Source organism: Rana temporaria, chromosome 4 (assembly GCF_905171775.1).
Source record: "Rana temporaria chromosome 4, aRanTem1.1, whole genome shotgun sequence".
NCBI lineage: Eukaryota > Metazoa > Chordata > Amphibia > Anura > Ranidae > Rana > Rana temporaria.
Genome location: NC_053492.1, coordinates 54,845,104 through 54,863,895, shown reverse-complemented (window position 1 = coordinate 54,863,895; position 18,792 = coordinate 54,845,104). Strand labels below are relative to the sequence as shown.

The 18,792-nt window shown below is 42.2% G+C and overlaps 1 pseudogene; it reads right to left on the bottom strand.

Annotated features, from left to right (window-relative positions):
- Positions 1-14,480: 14,480 nt before the first annotated feature.
- Positions 14,481-14,650, bottom strand: LOC120938653 (annotated as a pseudogene).
- Between the last annotated feature and the right edge of the window lie 4,142 nt (positions 14,651-18,792).

The following is an 18,792-nucleotide window of genomic DNA, read 5'->3' as shown; positions in this document are numbered from 1 at the left end:
ATACCCAAACATTTTAGAGAAGTTCATGATGGTGAAGTGGAGGGCCTCAAAGTCTTTGGCATAGAGGCCATTCAAAATGACCTTGACAGGGGGAAGAAACATCAAATTCTCTGTAAAAGAGAAGCATATTGGATTTTTACTTTGGGTACAATGGTGCCGAATGGACTGAACGAAGAAATAGAACTGCACACTATAACATGAGCAGAAAGAGAAATAATAATGTTCTTGTCCTGTTCCAGTATGTCCCCCCCTCTGCTTCATGCCCGCATCCCCTCTTTTATCCCTTTCTCCCTCAAAATCATCTAAAACTAGTCATCTATCAAATTCCAAGGCAAAACCCCCCCCCCCCACAAAACACCCCCCCCCCCCTCCCCTTCCTTTCTCTTCCCAATACAAATAGATGAGTAATATAGTCAGTACAATAGTTATCCATGCACTAATCATCTAGTAATGCAAAATAGATAGTAATTTAAATGGCCCAAAGAGACGTCCATGCCACCTGTCCATTGTGGACTGGATTTATGTAATTAACTGACTTTTTATCATCACTTTTTATTTTTCTTTGTTTTTTCGCTTTTTAATACTTAGTCCAGTCGATTCATAAAATCATAGGTAATACCACTGGGGGCACCTTTTTGTAAGTGCCCCTAAGGGCACTGTGGGAGGTTGTAACAGTATGATCGCACGGTTAGTTATGTAGATATCTGGAGGGTCTGCAGTCCTTCTAGATACTATCACCTGGGACCTCTGTGAGTGTGCATCCATAAAAGCTGGGCATATGACCATAGACAACATTATTATTATTATTGTTATTATTATTTCATTTTTACTACCATTTGAAATTATGTGGTTTTTAATTGGATTAAAAGGTGGGACACTTTTATCTGGAATCTATTAATATTAATTAATTATCAACTCCTTTAATACTCCTTTTAAATGCATTATGTGTCCATTTGTGAAAGTTAGATTTTTAAACATTTATAATATATGTCTTTTATGTAAAGGGTGTGTAATATTATTAGTAATAATCTTTCACCTGCACAAGGTTGATGGCTCGCTCCATGTAATTTACTTCCCCCTAAAAATTTCCTCCTCTCCCCTCCATTCTTCCTTCCCTTTGGTGTTTTGTCATTCAGTGATGCTGTCCTGCTATATAGAGGCGACACTGAGAGGCAATATTCATCTTTCACCACTAGATGGCAACGGTGTAACTCTCCCCTTTGGGAACGTGCCACCTAGTAGGGAAGGAGACGCTCCAGCCTGCTGGTTCTACAAGCTGGAGCGCATCGTCACTGTATATGCGCCGCGCGCGGCGTCAATGACGTCACGCGCATGCGCAGTGGAACGTAGACTCGGCTGGAGCGCAAACAACTTCCTCCACGTTGGGCGTGCGTTCCAGCAGCCTCCTCGTCCAAGGAAGGTAGGCACAGCACTGCAAGTGGGGCTTGTGTGGCACATATGAGCAACTACACAGCCCCTTATTGGAAGTGTGATTAGGAGAGCCTTATTACACTCTGGCACTTTATTGATTTGATTTGCTATAACTATACACTTGGAGGCAGCAATCTGCTGAGTGCTTTGACTGAAAAGGCTTTCCATATTGTGGTGTGTGTATGCATGTGTATATATATTGATGCCTTATTGTGGTAGTCATTTTGTATGTACATTTTTATTGCTGGGTATAGTGCAATTTTGGACTATGCATTCATACTAAGAATGGCTTGATATAGATATGGAGAGAGGAATAAGGAAAAGGTGACAGACATGTGGGTGGGTGTCCGGCCATGCACCTCCTACTTTATGGGAGGGGCGTCCTTACCACCTACTGAAAGCTAGTATTTATTGAGACAAGTCCCTTGGTGAGGAAGCACTGCAGACCTTTTAGCTCTGAGGAAAGGGGTTCTCCCCTGAAACGCGTCAGCCCTAGCCACGGTCACGGATCGAAACAATATCGTGCTATGCCGATGGTGTTGGTTCTTTGCTGCATTGTGATTCAAGGCCTGTTTTTAACACTCCTTTTGTGAGTATTACGATTTGTTTTTATTGATTTAATAAAATCCACCAAACAGTATCACACTAGGTCGGTGCGCCCTCCGTTTTTCCTCTTTTGTTTCCTTTAGTTTTATGAATTCCAACGATTCAGAGGAGGGCTGCAAGACTTTGGAAGATACCTTTTAATTGAGTTGCTATTGAGTATCACCTTTCTCTTCAAACATCTTTCCAAAGAATACCGGAGCGCAGGAGATTTGTTTTTGTATTGGCATCTAGAAATCTGCACATAATACAACCTGGAAAAGGCACGCTTATACACATGCAGGACACACATCGTGTGTATAATCTTATGTGTTGTGTATGTGCACAGGAATGCATTGCTACAACACATTGCTGGAATGCATTGCTACAGCAATTTAACGGTTTCCTTTGTTTACATGTCACAAGATAACTTTGCTTAACAATTGGTTGCAAAGAAATACCTCTTTATTGTGTAAATGTGTGTTTTTTTTTTGCACAATACAATGCACTTTATTGGTATACTATTTTTTTTTTATTTTTTTATGTGTCCTGCCGTGTGTGTACACAGCATGTGAAAAAAAAAAAAAAAAAACTATCCTACTTGGAGATATAGATGGGCATTAAAGGGTCTTTCACACAGGCATTGAAAATGCTTGGGTTACATTCTGATTTCTCAGGCCACCTATCAACACCACAGAATAGGTAGAAGATGGAGGTATTTGCCTTGCATCGTGGGAGGAAAAATCAATGTTGCCCACAGAGCTTTATGCTTTACAACTGCTTCTATTCTCATTGAAACATGCACATTGTCAGTGTGCTTATGATGGTTAAGGGACAATTACAAGTCATTAAAAAATGATTACTTTCTATTTTAAAAATCTCACAAGGCGTTTTAGAAACATTTTGCAACTTGAATATCTGTGCAAAGAGCCAAAACTCTCATCAATGCGATCGTTTGGTTAAATGCTTCCCTCAGAAATCGGCTCCTATGGGAAAGGCCTCTTGTGTCTAACTTTGCAGTCCACATATCAAAGGTGGATTGGTGATACATTTGGATAGTACTGAGATGGTTGCATAGACATGACCTGATCATAACCACCTCTGCTCACTCTAATCTATTCCCCTTCACCACCTCTGCTCATTCCAGTCTATTCCCCCACAATCTCTCCTACTGACTCTCTTTTTAGACTGAGGGGGAAATCAACCAGCAGCGCTTGGATGATTTTCTACGGCAGATTCCATATTTTTTTAAATAATGCAACCTTCTGCAAATAAGTTTTTTTTTTTTTTTTTTGCTTTAAAACATTGCACCCACAATCAGTTCATCCCAGGTGCAATTATATTCTAGTCTTGAGGTCATATTGAGGTACAGGTCCTTAATTTTCAGGGCTGGTGGAAGTATCAGTGAATTACAAGTGCAAAGACGAAACCACACTTGTCCTCCATTAGAAACTGAGTCCCTCTGCTTTGATGGGACTTGTAGTGTCTCTATTCATAGAGCTCTGTGAATAAAGCTACACCTAATTCCAAAATTGACATGAGCCTGCTCGGAAAATAAGATTAGGGACTGCAAACTGTAAATATTACATAATCCACACTAAAGATATGATTTCTTAGCATTTGGGAAACACCCTCAGCAAACTCCCAGTGAAATGAGGCATATTTATGAAGCAGTTCTTCCAACATTCACTGTAAGTTTATCTTGCTGATTCATGTGGTTTATATTGGCGATCGATTCTCCTTCAGAATGTCACATTCTCTGGTTTATAAATAGGCTGCAGAATGTAATTCTACAATAGAAGAAAAAGCTGCACAGTACAAAGTAGGAAAAAACAAAGTAAAGTAAACAAATGGAAAATGAATGGATCAGGAATAGCAACAAATATTAGTTGCAGTGATACTGTAGGTATATTAAGCTGGGATTTTTGGGGGATTGGGTGTATCTTTCTTACTATGGGGTCTGGGAGGCAATGATTTAGGCCACCATTGCTGATCTCGCTGAGAATTCTAGGTTCTCAGAATGATGCTTTGGCTTTAATGTTTAGAGTTCCTGATCTGGAAAAAGTATAAAGCTGGGCAACTGTGGCACATTTCCCTTACGTATGATCTAGGTACATGACTCAAAGTATTAAACTAAGCCAGGCAGCCAGCATTTTCAGAATGGTAGTAATAGCAGCCCCAATATTTATTTCTTGAACTCTTAGGCTAAGATTTTACTTTTAAAAGTACATCATAAGAGTTCCAGAAAGATTAAGTTGGGGGGGGGGGGGCAAATAAAGTGGCACCTTTTCATGTAGCAAAGTATATTTTCTGTGTGTTATGTATTGAAACTAAATGAGGCCTCAGCACAACTTTAGTCAATTAAAGGCTCCATGTCCTTCCATATTACCCCAGGCAATGTCTTATTGTCAATTTCTCTGGGGTAAATTTGCTATTACTATAAATGTAATTGCCAAAGGGGTCATTTTTATGGAATGAAGAAATGTGTTCCACAGACAATGCCGATCCTGACCTCCCTGGGGCCCTAAGCAAAATGACATGTCACATTAAAGTTGAGAAGAGGGGGCGCTGCCGACAGTGACATGTCACATTAAAGTTGAGAAGTGGGGGTGTTCTGTTTGGAAATTTCATCTTACATTAAAGCGGGGGGTGCTGACTTCTTATCTCTTCTCCCCATGCAGCCAGCGGGGTGAGGGGCCAAAAATTACTTCTCACTAGGCAGGGCCTCTAGTAATGTGGGGGCCCTAAGCGGCTTGCGTAGTGAGCCTATAGGGCGGATTGGCCCTGTCCACAGACATAACTGGGCTTAAGAGATTTTTCACACAATACATTTTTCAGAATTTTCACTTTACTTATCCAACCCGGAGAAAAGCGAATTCCTTTATTATTGATTTGCAGGTTAAACATCACTAGATATTAAAATTCCCACATTATATTGGGAATTCAACTACTTTAGTAATTCAGCTAAAATGTGTTGACTTTTTTATGTTTGACATGTCTGATATGGTGGAGCCTTTTAAATACCCTAGCCTACTGTTTTCTATGACACGTGATCATATATTAGATAATACACTACCCATTGTTGTTGGTTTGATCAGGCAAGTGAATAGGATGTCACATTTCCAAAAATGGTGCATATTCCTAAAGATTAAGTACAAATATATAGACCTACACCCAGCATGAGGTAACATTAATGGCACTTCTGGGACAGTTAAAGGACAAAAATTTAAAAACCTATTGCAGGACAATTTTATGGTGCAGTTTATTGAGGCCCCAACTAGGAATGATGCTCTGTTGGACCTGATAATCTCAAACCATGCAGAGCTTATTACTAATGTTCAGATAAAGGAACACCTGGGTAGCAGTGATCATAACATGATTTCATTTAATGTTAACTATAAGCAGGAAATACATACAGGAAATATTAAAACACTAAATTTTAAGAGAGCAACTTTTCCAAGGATGAGGGCTGCTCTCCAGGACTTGGACTGGGAGGGACTATTGACACAGATGAACACAGAACAGAAATGGGAATTTTTCAAAAAGACTGTGTGGAACCTCACTGCAAAGTATGTTCCCATGGGCAATAAGTTTAAAAGGCTAAAAATAAAACCTATGTGGCTCACGGGCAAAGTTAAAAAAGCTATAAACAATAAGAAAGTAGCTTTTAAAAAATATAAAAATGAAGGAACACTAGTGTTGTTTAAATGTTACAAAGAATATAACAGGATATGTAAAAAGGAAATCAAGGATGCAAAAATTCAAAATGAACGACAGATTGCAAAAGATAGTAGGACAAACCCCAAAAAATTCTTTAAATATATTAATAGTAAAAAGGTGAAGTCTGAGCATGTAGGCCCCTTACAAAATAATCTAGAGTGGGTGACTGGGGACAAAGAGAAGGCAAATGTATTAAATGCTTTCTTCAGCTCTGTGTATACAATGGAGCATGGGGGAGCTCATGTCCAAAATGGGGGTGGGAGTGACACAGCCCCAAATCCACAATGGCTCAAAAGTGATATGGTCCAGAAATATTTAGACAGAATAAAGGTGGATAAAGCACCTGGACCAGATGGCATCCACCCACGGATCCTAGGTGAGTTGAGCTCTGTCATTTCAAAGCCACTGTATCTAATATTTAGGGACTCATTAATGACAGGAATAGTACCACTGGATTGGCGTAGAGCCAATGTGGTGCCTATATTTAAAAAGGGAACAAAGTCTTTACCAAGTAACTATAGACCTGTTAGTCTAACTTCTATAGTTGGGAAGATACTGGAACGTTTAATAAAAGACCACATGGATGAGTTCTTGCAGGAAAAAAACTATTTAAGCAGCAGACAACATGGATTCATGAAAGACAGAAGTTGTCAGACAAACCTGATTTCCTTTTATGAAGAGGTAAGTAAAACCCTGGACAGAGGCGTGGCTGTGGACGTGATATATTTGGATTTTGCAAAAGCGTTCGATACAGTTCCGCACACACGGCTCATGTGTAAGGTAAGGTCTACAGGATTGGATATATCAGTTTGTAAATGGATAGAAAATTGGCTGAAAGCCAGAATTCAGAGAGTCGTGGTTAATGATTCTTACTCTGAATGGTCCAATGTTATCAGTGGTGTACCCCAAGGTTCAGTGCTGGGACCCTTACTTTTCAATATATTTATAAATGATATTGGATCTGGGATCAAAAGTAACATTTCTGTCTTTGCAGATGACACCAAGCTATGCAGTGGAATAACGTCCTTGCAGGATGTCTCCAATTTACAAGCCGACCTCAATGCTCTGTCTAATTGGGCGACTGAATGGCAGATGAGGTTTAATGTTGATAAATGTAAAGTTATGCACTTGGGGGCTAAGAATATGCATGCATCATACATACTAGGGGGAGTACAACTGGGGGGATCTGTAGTGGAGAAGGATCTGGGGGTTTTAGTTGATCATAAGCTCAATAATGGCATGCAATGCCAAGCTGCGGTTTCCAAAGCGAGCAAAGTCCTTTCTTGTATTAAGAGAGGTATGGACTCCAGAGACAGAGATATAATTTTGCCCCTGTACAAATCATTAGTAAGACCTCATCTGGAATATGCAGTTCAGTTTTGGGCACCAGTTCTCAAAAAGGATATCGGAGAACTGGAGAAAGTGCAGAGAAGAGCAACCAAACTGATAAGAGGCATGGAGGAGCTCAGCTATGAGGAAAGATTAGAAGAACTAAATCTATTCACTCTTGAGAAGAGGAGAATTAGGGGGGATATGATCAACATGTACAAATATATAAGAGGTCCATACAGTGTACTTGGTGTTGAGTTATTCACTTTACGGTTAACACTGAGGACAAGGGGGCACTCTTTACGTCTAGAGGAAAAGAGATTTCACCTCCAAATACGGAAAGGTTTTTTCACAGTAAGAGCTGTGAAAATGTGGAACAGACTCCCTCCAGAGGTGGTTCTGGCCAGCTCAGTAGATTGCTTTAAGAAAGGCCTGGATTCTTTCCTAAATGTACATAAAATAACTGAGTACTAAGATTTGTAGGTAAAGTTGATCCAGGGTAAATCCGATTGCCTCTCGGGGGATCAGGAAGGAATTTTTTCCCCTGCTGTAGCAAATTGGATCATGCTCTGCTGGGGTTTTTTGCCTTCCTCTGGATCAACTGTGGGTATGGAGTTGGGTGTATGGGATTGTATTGTGTTTTTTATTTTGTTTTGTTTATTTTTTCGAGGTTGAACTGGATGGACTTGTGTCTTTTTTCAACCTGACTAACTATGTAACTATGTAACTATGTAACTATGTAACATGATACTGCCAAATGCGGATCGCAAAAAAATTTCCCACACAGCCAGAATACATATAAATATATTCCGACAGTGTGGGAATGGACCATGTTAACAAAACACAGTAATAAAACATATATGCACTTGTGTTAGATACCAAATGAATTCATATATGTATGAAGGTTAAATTGGCACATTAACTATTAACAATTAAAACAGCTAAAGAAAAGGAGGCATAATAGATAACCAAATGCCTTCAACCAAAAAATAAAAAAAAAATAAAAAGGATAGCCCGGTATTTATGATAACCTTAGATTCCCAATATTAGTTGGTAAAATTTCATATGCTGGATTGCGTCCACTCAGGAATTATTGATAAAGGCATTGATGTCGGTATCAATATTCAACCCGTGTGGCGTGTATGTTTTTAGGCGATTAGATCCAGGCCATCTCTTGCCTGGAAATCTCGCGAACCAACGAACTGCCCCTCTAGTGAGGTTGGTATTTGTCTATTCCCAAAAAAGGGTTTTAGAGGGATCCCTGTTATGTACTAAATCATAGTGTCGGGCCACCAAATGTTTGTCAAAACCCTTCCTGATTCTGGCGACATGCTCGTTCAGTCTAACCTTCAGTGCCCTTTTGGTCCTCCCAACATATTGAAGGCCGCAAGGGCACTGAATGAGATAGACTACTCCCTTGGTCGAGCAAGTGATGAAGGGCTTGACTTCGTATGTACGACCTGTCTTGGTAGACTGAAAAGAGCATATTTTTCTGTCTTAACAACTGTTCAACAAGCAAATTTGACATTTTCTGCATTTGAATTAGCCAGTCAGATTATCTAGAAAAGATCTGGATCCCCTAGGGGGGTCTTGAACACTGGGGGCTATTTTGACTACCCAATGTGGAAGCCCCCTTGAAGACAATGCTTGGTCTCTCTGGCAGGATGGAAGCCAGAACATTATCTGTAGTCAGGATATGCCAGTGCTTTTGTATCAGTTTTTTGATTTTGTGATATTGGACAGAAAAGGTGGGGATAAAAGGTATAGAAATCCTATTTCCCCTATCTGCCTTGATCTGATTACTCAAAAGTTGTTCTCTTTCTATGGCTTTGGTTTTATCGATCAGTTAAAACATGGGGGCGCTCTCATAGCCCTTCTCGATAAACCGACTAGAAAGTGTCAAGGCTTGACTCTCAAAGGATTCAACATCGGTGCAATTGCATCTAAGGCACGTGAATTGTCCCTGAGGGACCGCCTTCAACCAGGCCTGGAGGTGGCAACTGTCTAATGGAATATAGGAATTCCTATCAGTGGATTTAAAGAAAGTGGTGGTTACAAACTTATCTTTAATGAGAATTTTGGGGTCTAAAAAGTTGATCTCTTTCCTGCTAGCCTCAAACCCAAACGCGATACCTCTAGTGTTTGTTATTTAACCCCAACATAAAATCTCTCAGGTCGGGTTCGCTGCCAACCCAAAGGAGGAGGACGTCATCGATGTACCTAGCCCAGAGCACTATTTCAGGTCTCCTGCAGGCATCAACGATGTCCTCCTCCCACTTGGCCAGGCTGGGGGCATACTTGGCCCCCATTGCGACCCCCCTGTCCTGTCTGTAAAATTGGTTATCAAAAAATAAATAATTGTAACTGGCTGCATATTGTAACAGTTCCATGATAGAATCAATTTGGATCTGGGCCAGTCCTGAATTCCTTACTAGATAAAGGGACACTGCTTCCAATCCTAATTGGTGTGGGATGATGGTGTAAAGCGAAGTAACGTCGGCAGTCACCATCCACAGACCTGGTTTGGGGGTGATGTCGGCCAACATATTGATAACTTGTTTAGTGTCTTTGATGTAAGAAGGAATCATCTGGATGAGGGGCTGAAGAAAAAAATCAATATACTTGCCCACCTGGGATGTGATGGAGTCAATGCCACTAACTATAGGGCGTTCCGGGGGGCAAGTCTGGTTCTTATGAATTTTTGGTAAGTAATAAATTACCGGAGTGCGGGGAGCACTCTGTATTAAGAAAAATCTTTCTTTGTTATTTAGTACCTTGATCGACACCACAATCTACTATAGCCTCCAGCTCCCTTTTGTATTTCACAACGGGGTCTCTATTGAGGGGTGTGTAGGTGGCATTGTCATCCACGATGCGATGCATCTCTTTGAGGTTGTCTCACCTATCCAGGATGACGATGCCACCCCCTTTATCAGCTGGTCCTCTCACCAAAGATTTGTTGGAGCATAGCGACTCCAAACCCTTCGTGAGGCCCTGGTGCATATTCATCTTTTTAACTTTAATATGTTCTAAATCCTGAAGGACAACATCACAGAACACCCTAATGCTGGGGGCCAATGACCCAGGTGGATTAAACAGTGAAGCATTGGCTAATCCGGAATGTTTAAATTCCGTGTTGGGTGTGGAGTTGTCCCTAACAGGATTGGATAGGAAGTATCTTTTGATGTTGAGTCGCCTAGTGTACTTGTGAACGTCCATGTAAGTCTGAAACTTACTTAGACTACGGGGTGGGGCAAACTTTAAGCCTTTGTCCAGGAGTTTTTTCTCTGGATCAGTCAAAACCTGCTGACTGAGATTGAAAATGCCAGTCCCTAAAGCCGCTTTCTTTTTGGTCGACTGGTCCCTCTCCCCCCCCCCTGGTCCCTCTCCCCACCCCCCTGGTCCCTCTCCCCCCCGGTCCCTCTCCCCACCCCCCTGGTCCCTCTCTTTGTCCTATAGGACCTCCCCAGTTGGGCTGGGCCCTGGAACAACCCCAATTAGAATTGAGTGGCTAAAACTTGTAAAGCGGCCACCTAAATATTGAGGTGGGGAATATGGATTTGGATTGTCATATCCAAAGCCACCGTTTATCAGTAGTGTATCCCCCAGGGGCCCCAAAATCGGACAAGGGATAAATCTGATTTTGTGTGGGGACAGTGAAATTCGGGGGTCCAATATTGTTACCATGATGGTACCCAGTATTGGGGGTGGGAATCTCTGGCCAGCGGGGTATTGATCCCATATCCGGGGAGACATTCCTTGATTATAATGTTGGATAGTGTTGGCAGAAGAACCCCCCCCCCCTTTCCCTATGGCTCCATACTGATTGTTGGGAGTTTTGTTGCTTTTGGGGGGTTTGTGGGAGGTTCCCTGTCAGGGAGGATTGGACACAGGATGGATGGTGTTACCCCTGCTGGTGGATGTAAGATTAGAGGGGGGATTAAGCCCCACAGATACATGTGGCAGTGTATCCATCACCTGTTCCTCCTCATTAGCTGAAGCTTATTTATTTTGCCATAAAAAAACAAACCCGGATTGATAATCTTCACTATCTCTAATTAATTTTTTCTTTTTTTTTAGTGGTTATGGGAGTCTGGGTACTACTCTGAAGGACATGTATCAATGAAAACAGTTTTGTAAAAAATAAAAATTTAACCGAGCAGTGATTTACTGATTCTTAAAGTGAAACCATCAAAAATTGAAATTATTCATTTAAATATAGTGTATGGGGGGGGGTCCCTTTTTTAGTCTGCCTATATTTGCACATCGGTACCGTGTATAGAACATGCTGCAGCAATAATTACATTGCCACAAAAAGATGACATTTACCAGTTTTTCTTTCTTTTATAAACAATGGCTTGGGTAGCCAGTCTGTATGAGGCCACAATTTAGTGCAGTGGTTCTCAACCCTGTCCTCAAGTACCCCCAACAGGCCATGTTTTGGGAATTTATCTTAGATAAAATAGCTTTCCAAAATACCAAGCAATTGACTCTTTTATTTAAAGCACCTATGCAAGATAAAAAAAAAATCTGCAAACATGGCCTGTTTGGGGGGGGGGGGGGGGTACATGAGACTGTGTTGAGAATCACTGATTTAGTGCACTTGGACAAGATTAGAGGTTTTTGGGATAAATCCTTGTGTTTTTCGCAGGCTTTGGATAGAAGTAACAGTTCTTGAAAAATTGGTCTTTTGGGTGTACTCTTGATGAAAGGTAAGAATTTGGCCTTGCTGTCAAAATTGGAATTGTGTGGAAAAATTGGTCTTTGGGTGTGAATGGTGCCCATGAAACCTACAAATTATTCCACATGAAGTCAACACACACAACGCTATTAAGCCTAGAGGTCATGCAGAGATTCCACATTCCAAAAACACTTTAATTGGCGACATTTTCATTAGGGGTAAACCAGGACTGATTAATTTTGATAAATATCAGACAGTCCATGGAGTCTGTGGACAGACTCATACTATTAGTTATAAAAACTCCAGCACACAGGATGCAGGGCAGCCCAGCCGCTCAATTGCATACTGGGTAAGTTCTGGCCAGTGGTCTATTCTTATGACCCATTAACCCAGTGGATCATCAATTGGAAAGCTCTCCTTTTTGTTTTTTGCCCCTAGATAATCATCAACCATATGATGCATACGCTGCCAATGTGATGAAGAAGTCTCTGAGGAGTAGGGATGAGCCGAACACCCCCCGTTCAGTTCGCACCAGAACCTTCAAACGGACCGAACATTTAGAACCCCATTGACATCAATAGGACTCGAACGTTTGAATTCAAAAGTGCTCATTTTAAAGCCGAATATGCAAGTTATTGTCGGAAAACGGGGTTAGGGACCCAGGGCTTGTCCCAGGGAACATGTATCAATGTAAAAAAAAGTTTTAAAAAACGGTTGTTTTTTCTGGAGTAGTGATTTTAATGATGCTTAAAGTGGAAAAAAAAATGAAAAATTCCTTTAAATATCATACCTGCTGGATGTCTATATTATGCCTGTGAAGTGGCATGTGTTTAGAATTGTCCCTGCACAAAATGAGATTACTATAAGAAAAAAGTAATTTAAAACTGCTTGCGGCTTTAATGTAATGTCTGGTCCCTGCAATATGGATGAAAATCATTGAGAAAAATAGCATGGGTCCCCCCCTCCCCCCCTGAGCCATAATTGGCCAAAGTCACCCTGGCTTTAGCCGATTATGGCTCTCCGTTTTTTGCAAGCTGTGATTGGCCAAGCATGCAGGTCATAGTGCATGCTTGGCCAATCATCAGCCAGCAATGCACTGCGATGCCGCAGTGAATTATGGGCCGTGACACGCCACTTGAATTTGGCGCGAATGGCTCATAACATTTGACTCGAACACAAAGCTCATCCCTAATCTCATCGTCCTTTTGCAATCCTCCCTCCCATGACCATATTCAAAGCAGGTCCTGCAAAAGGTAGGATGTCCAGAAAAAAATAAGGAACATCTCTCCCCAGCCACTGTAAAAAACGTGGGGGGTAGAGTATACACACCATTCACATCATGTTTAAACTTAACCTTAAACCTACACATACCATAGGAGTTTATAATTGTTGTGCCAGTATCAATATTGGAGCACAACTTAAGTACAAAAATTCTAACCACCTCCTTCTTCTCCAAAAAGGGATTGTAGAAATGAACCACCAGATCTCTCTTCTGCTTCAAATAAAGCCTCCACATGTATTCCTTCCCAGACAGGTTCTCCATTTTTGACTTGATTCTGATACCTCTCAACCGCTTGCAAACAGGTGTCCTTTGAATAAAACGAAACCTCAACCTAAATCCCAGTTGTAGGGAAATCTGCAAAGCATAGATATCACTCACCGTGAGATTCAGAGCACCAAACGGACATTCTTAAATAACCTTCTTTACAGTAAACTGTCTTATTTTTTCAGGTCCCACGACCAGCCGGAAGGATTTTTAGAAGGGCACGACGCATCATCCTCTCTTGTCCTCCAAATGTCCCTGGATTCCCCAAAGGGGTGATCCAGAGACTCGCCTTCCGCCGATCGCACTAGGTTACCCCCATTTGATTGCAGCCAAGAGGCCGAGAAGCGATTAACCCAACTATTCTCTGTTCCGAGCGAACGGCTTCCCAGCCTCAACGGCGGGCTCGCTGAGAGGTGCGCGTTTGGCTGTGCCCAGCCCTCACCCTCCCCCCCCAGTCTAGGCTGTCCAGAGGTGTGAATCCGCAACCAGACGGGCGTCGCTGGGCTAGAGGCCTAATCCCCTGTCTACTGGCCAATCCACCTTTTTCTGACACCTGCCCAACACTGCTAGAGCCAATTCTGACCTTTTAAGGTGTCAATGAGTCATCCCTGAGCAACAATTGCACAGATTCAAGTGCTCCTCGTGCACATGTAATGAGGGAAATCATTTACAGGGGCCCGCCTCCTAGTTGACATAACATGGACGAAAAACGAGAGCCACTAGAGGGAGACGCAGGCTCAGGGATCCTCCAGAAAAAAGAATAAACCACCTTGCCTCGGATGACTTTTCAAGCTAGCTGCTGGAGCCAGGGACAAAAATGGAGCAAAGTCAGCCCCCTTGTTTGACAAGGAGGACTCCAAAGTGTCACCGCTAGTGAATGCTTCATTTCGGGCCTTAGGAGAGAGATGAGTAGAACACTAGCTGTCTTGTCAAAATTGGTGCACTGACTAAACTTCATACAGTGTGATTTGGCAAGCAGCTAAAACCCCTCCTTTCCCAAGAAAGTGACAAGAAGCAATGAACACAAAGACATAAGGGTTAAATGCAAGTTTATTGAACAAAAGAAGGTTAACAGCTTTGTGAGGAACAAGCAGCACAAGCAATAAACATTGTGAGCAACATACAAGCAAGCAAGCAAATGCAGGAGAGGATGATTTTCCATTCTATTCTGTTTTTTGACACTGCATAAGAAAGGGGTGCACCGGTCCTGGAGGTACTGCAATACCAGGTCGATGCGTGGAGTGGACAGAGCAAGCTCTTCTTCCATCTCCCTGTTCTAAAAATCCATTTAATATATGGTCCCCAGATAGGGGACGTATCAGATATTAAACTGATAAGTGTAGCGCTACCCCCGCAGGAGCCTCTGATTTGTTGTTGGGATCGGCGTATTAAGTTACCTTAGTGTTGTCTAGGGGTGAAGTTGGAGAACAGAGTAGTGAGCGAATGTCCAAACAATGAATAAAGGTTTTCCAATGCTTTACTTCCAGGCCAACACGGCCAATATCAAATAGGAAGAAAAGGTTGATGAAGCGAGAAAGAACTTTGCAGTATCAGGCCTGGATATGAACCAGATATACCCCTCCCCAGCATGCTCCGCGAGGGAAAACTCCTCTAATTGGCTGCTGGGGAAAAGTGGCTCTGCCAGAACCCCTCTAGTGCCACCTGTCGCCCAGGGGTTGAAGCACCCCTGGAGCGCAGACTGACCTACAGGACATTTTTGGAATGACAGCAGCCCAAATTTGACAAATTGTGAATGGGAGCAAAGATAACTCTTCCATTCCCCTCTAACTTTAGCGTAGTGCCCATACTGAAAGTAAGGGGGTGCTACATAAGAACCGATTTTTATTTTTATCCATACCCATCAGTTTAATTACATGTCACTTTTCTTTCGAAAAGAACCACACCAGGAATCTTGAGTGCATCATGCTTCATACATCATCTAGGCATTTTTTCCAAATTACATATATACAAAATAAAATACATTTCAACGCCACCGTCCCCCACCCTTCCACTTCCCCCATCCCCAATACATATCTGCCTCCACCTTCCCCATCCACCTCCTATCCACCAACAATACCACATAAAGCCTAGAAAAGAACAAATTTAATACAGTCCTCCTCCTGACAAGGTGCATTTCGTTCGCACCTCCCAGCACCTGGCATCCCACAACACCTCTTTCAGGATGCTAGCCACTATTCAAAGCTTCCTTTCTTTGGTTTTATCGCCCTCCACCAGACAAATACCAAATCAAAATGTTAATACCATTTTACTTCCACCACATTTTCCATAACAGATATTAATTTTTGCCGAACTCTCTTGGCAAAGAAACAACCAAACAAAGCATATTGGGCCAACTCCCTTGCCTTCAGGAAGATTTTGGTCATCAACACCCCATGGGATGCCATCTATGCTACTTCCTTCGATCTATTTGACACACCTTTTATTAAAAACCTCTTCCAACAACTGTCTATGTGTCTAGGTCCCAGACCAAAGATGTTTGCTCTGACCTCCTCCTTCCGTAGCCATTTGACCAAGTTTGCCTTCCCGACCGCACCAACTCCATCATTTTAAATTTTTTAAAGAACTTACCCAATTTGCAATAAAACAAGGGGGTTTCAAGAGGTCTCGCCCACACCATCCCCACTATACCAATGACCATCCAGCCAAGTATCATAAGATGCGCCTTCATGCCTCCACCTACAAACACCTTGTAGTGCGTCAACCACAAATGCATAGACATGAAGGTCCCTAAATCTGGAAAACCGTAACCACCGTGTTCAGTGCTCATCAGCACTGTCTTACGCTCCAGTCTCTCCATCTTGGAGCCCCAAAAGAAGGCAAACAAGACACGTGTTATCTTCTAGATCCATTTTATTCCAGGGGAAACCCTTATCAAAAATATAATAATAATGGCAAAATAACTGATTTCACAATAAGAACCTTCCCCGACAATGTTAGGCGTCTTAACTTCCAAAACTCCACCTTTTTGGATATTTTTTCCATTATTTTAGCTGTGTTCGTCTGGTTTAGCAAGTTCCTCTCAAAGTGTGTACCCAAAATGACTAGAGACTCCGTTTGTTTCACCTTCACCCCTGGCAATTCACATGTCCCACTCATCACACAGGTTTGGCTCTTCTGCCAATTGACATTGAGCCCCGACATGCTTCCAAATAGGCTCAGTTGCAATTCAGCCCTTTTTTGCATCTCTTACCGAAGAACATATGAAGGTTACGTCATCTATATAGTCTACAGACTTTGCATAACTCCCATCACTTCCAGGCACAAAAATCCCTTTAAAGCGTTTGTCTTTTTTTTTTCATATTTATCATTTTATTTAGATTTTAAAGCAAACAAACAGCAGAAAAAATAAACATTTCCTTACAAATCACAGATATCGCAGTTATTCATTCTATACCATTCCTATGTCATATAACTTCCCCCTGTCCCCTCCACAGCGGGGAGGCTTCCTCTCTGTCCCTTCTTATAGTTTGTTTGCCTCTGCTTGACCCACCCCCCCCCCCCCCAAAATAAGCAACAAAACAAAAGACAAAACAAGGTGAACCCCCCCCCCCCCCACCCCTCTGAGACAACTGCTCTCTCCCCGTTTCCACCAACTCCAGGTCTCGTTAATTTACAAATTTATTTATGTCTATTAAAGGGTCACTAAAGGATTTTTTTTTTTAGCTAAATAGCTTCCTTTACCTTACTGCAGTCCTGGTTTCATGTCCTCATTGTTCATTTTTGCTCTGATGTTGCTGTAATTCTTCTCTGTTCTGGACACTTCCTGGTTGTCTGTTTCCTGATGACCACAGTACTGGGAGATTCTGGTTTCATTTTCCAAACCATCACTGCTCTATGGCTCTGTGTACATGCACAGAGGCAGGATAAGATGCAAAAACGAAACTAGATGCAAAAACGAAACTAGAGGTACATTATATTGATTGATTTTTATCTATTTTTAATCAATTTTAAAAGGAATCAGTTAACTATTATGTCTCTATACCCTGTAAACAGTCATTTCAGCAAAAAATTGTTTTCCTTTACAACTCATTTAAGGTTTTCCCCTCCTCCGAGTATTTAAATTTATTCCATTCTGCCCACGTCTCCAGATCCCCCGAGATGTCCATACCAAATCCTCCATCTTATTCAAATCTTCTACTCTTTTAAGCCACATCCCTACTGATGGAGGCTTAGGCCCCTTTCACATGTGCGGACCATATGTCCGCATTTTCATCCTTCCGTTTGCGGATGAAAACGGGACATACATTGGTGATGAAAATCCGCTGACACCCGTAATCACCTGCCTCCACAAAGCTCAGATTTTGCGGACGGAAGAAAATCCTATTTTTTTTCTTCCGTCTGCGGATCGGATAGGATGAACACGGACACACGGTCCGTGTTCATCCGATCCCCCTCATAGGGGAGAGCGGAGAAAAGACAGGGCGGTCCCTGCACAATGTGCGGGGACCGCCCTGTCAGCCGACGGCTCAGCGGGGATTTTACAGAGGATCCCCGCTGAGCTGACGGACACACGGAGGCGGATCATTACTGATCCGCCCCGTGTGAAAGGGCCCCAAGTCTGCTTCCACATTACTGGAATACAGGCTGCATTTAAAAGGTGACAGATTACCATCTTCCTATACCTTCTAACCGTAATATCTGATTCCTGTAACAGAACGTCCACTCCCCCGGTAACTCCACTTCACTAAACCTTTGCGTTATTTCCCTCACCTCCTTCCAAAAATTCTGTATTCTGGGGCACTTCCAGAAAATGTGTATTAACGTCCCTCCTTTTCTCCCACAACGCCAACATTTATCTGGCAACCCTGGATAACATCTACTTAAAACCGCAGGGGTGCGATACCAATGTGATAGGATTTTTAAAGTTCATCTCCTGCACCCTTACACTAAATGAGGATTCAAATGTATTACATAATATTTTTTCCTTTGCTCTTCTGTAAAAGATCTACCCAACTCCACCTCCCATCTACTAAAGAAAGGTAGTCTAAAATCCTCTGCAGGTGTGTTGAGTAATTCTATAATTCTGGAGAGAGTATGTTGGAGCGTTCCACTCCCATTAAAGTATCTCTCACATTTTGTTTACTTCCGCGCACATCTACTTGGTAAGTCCAGGGTGTCCAAAAAATGTTGCATTTGCATTGCCCTCCAAAAATCAAATTGATGGGTCCCTGTCATCATCTCATGGATCGTAGGCCATACTCCCTCCTTCACAAAATGAGAGGCTTGAAACAATCCCTGCTCTCTCATTTTGCCAAAAGGCCCCTTAGTCAAACCAGGTCCAAACTGTGGGTTCCCCAATATGGGGAAGAGAGGCGAGTCTAATGTTGACATTTTCCCCTTCTCAAATAGGTCCCACACTTCGGATAGGATATGGGCTATCAAGGGATGTTTTTTCACCTCTTTCGGGAGCTCCCTATAGCACCGTGCTGCTCTTTGGAGTAGGCCACTATACTGAGCTTGCTCTATCCCAGGCCATATTTTC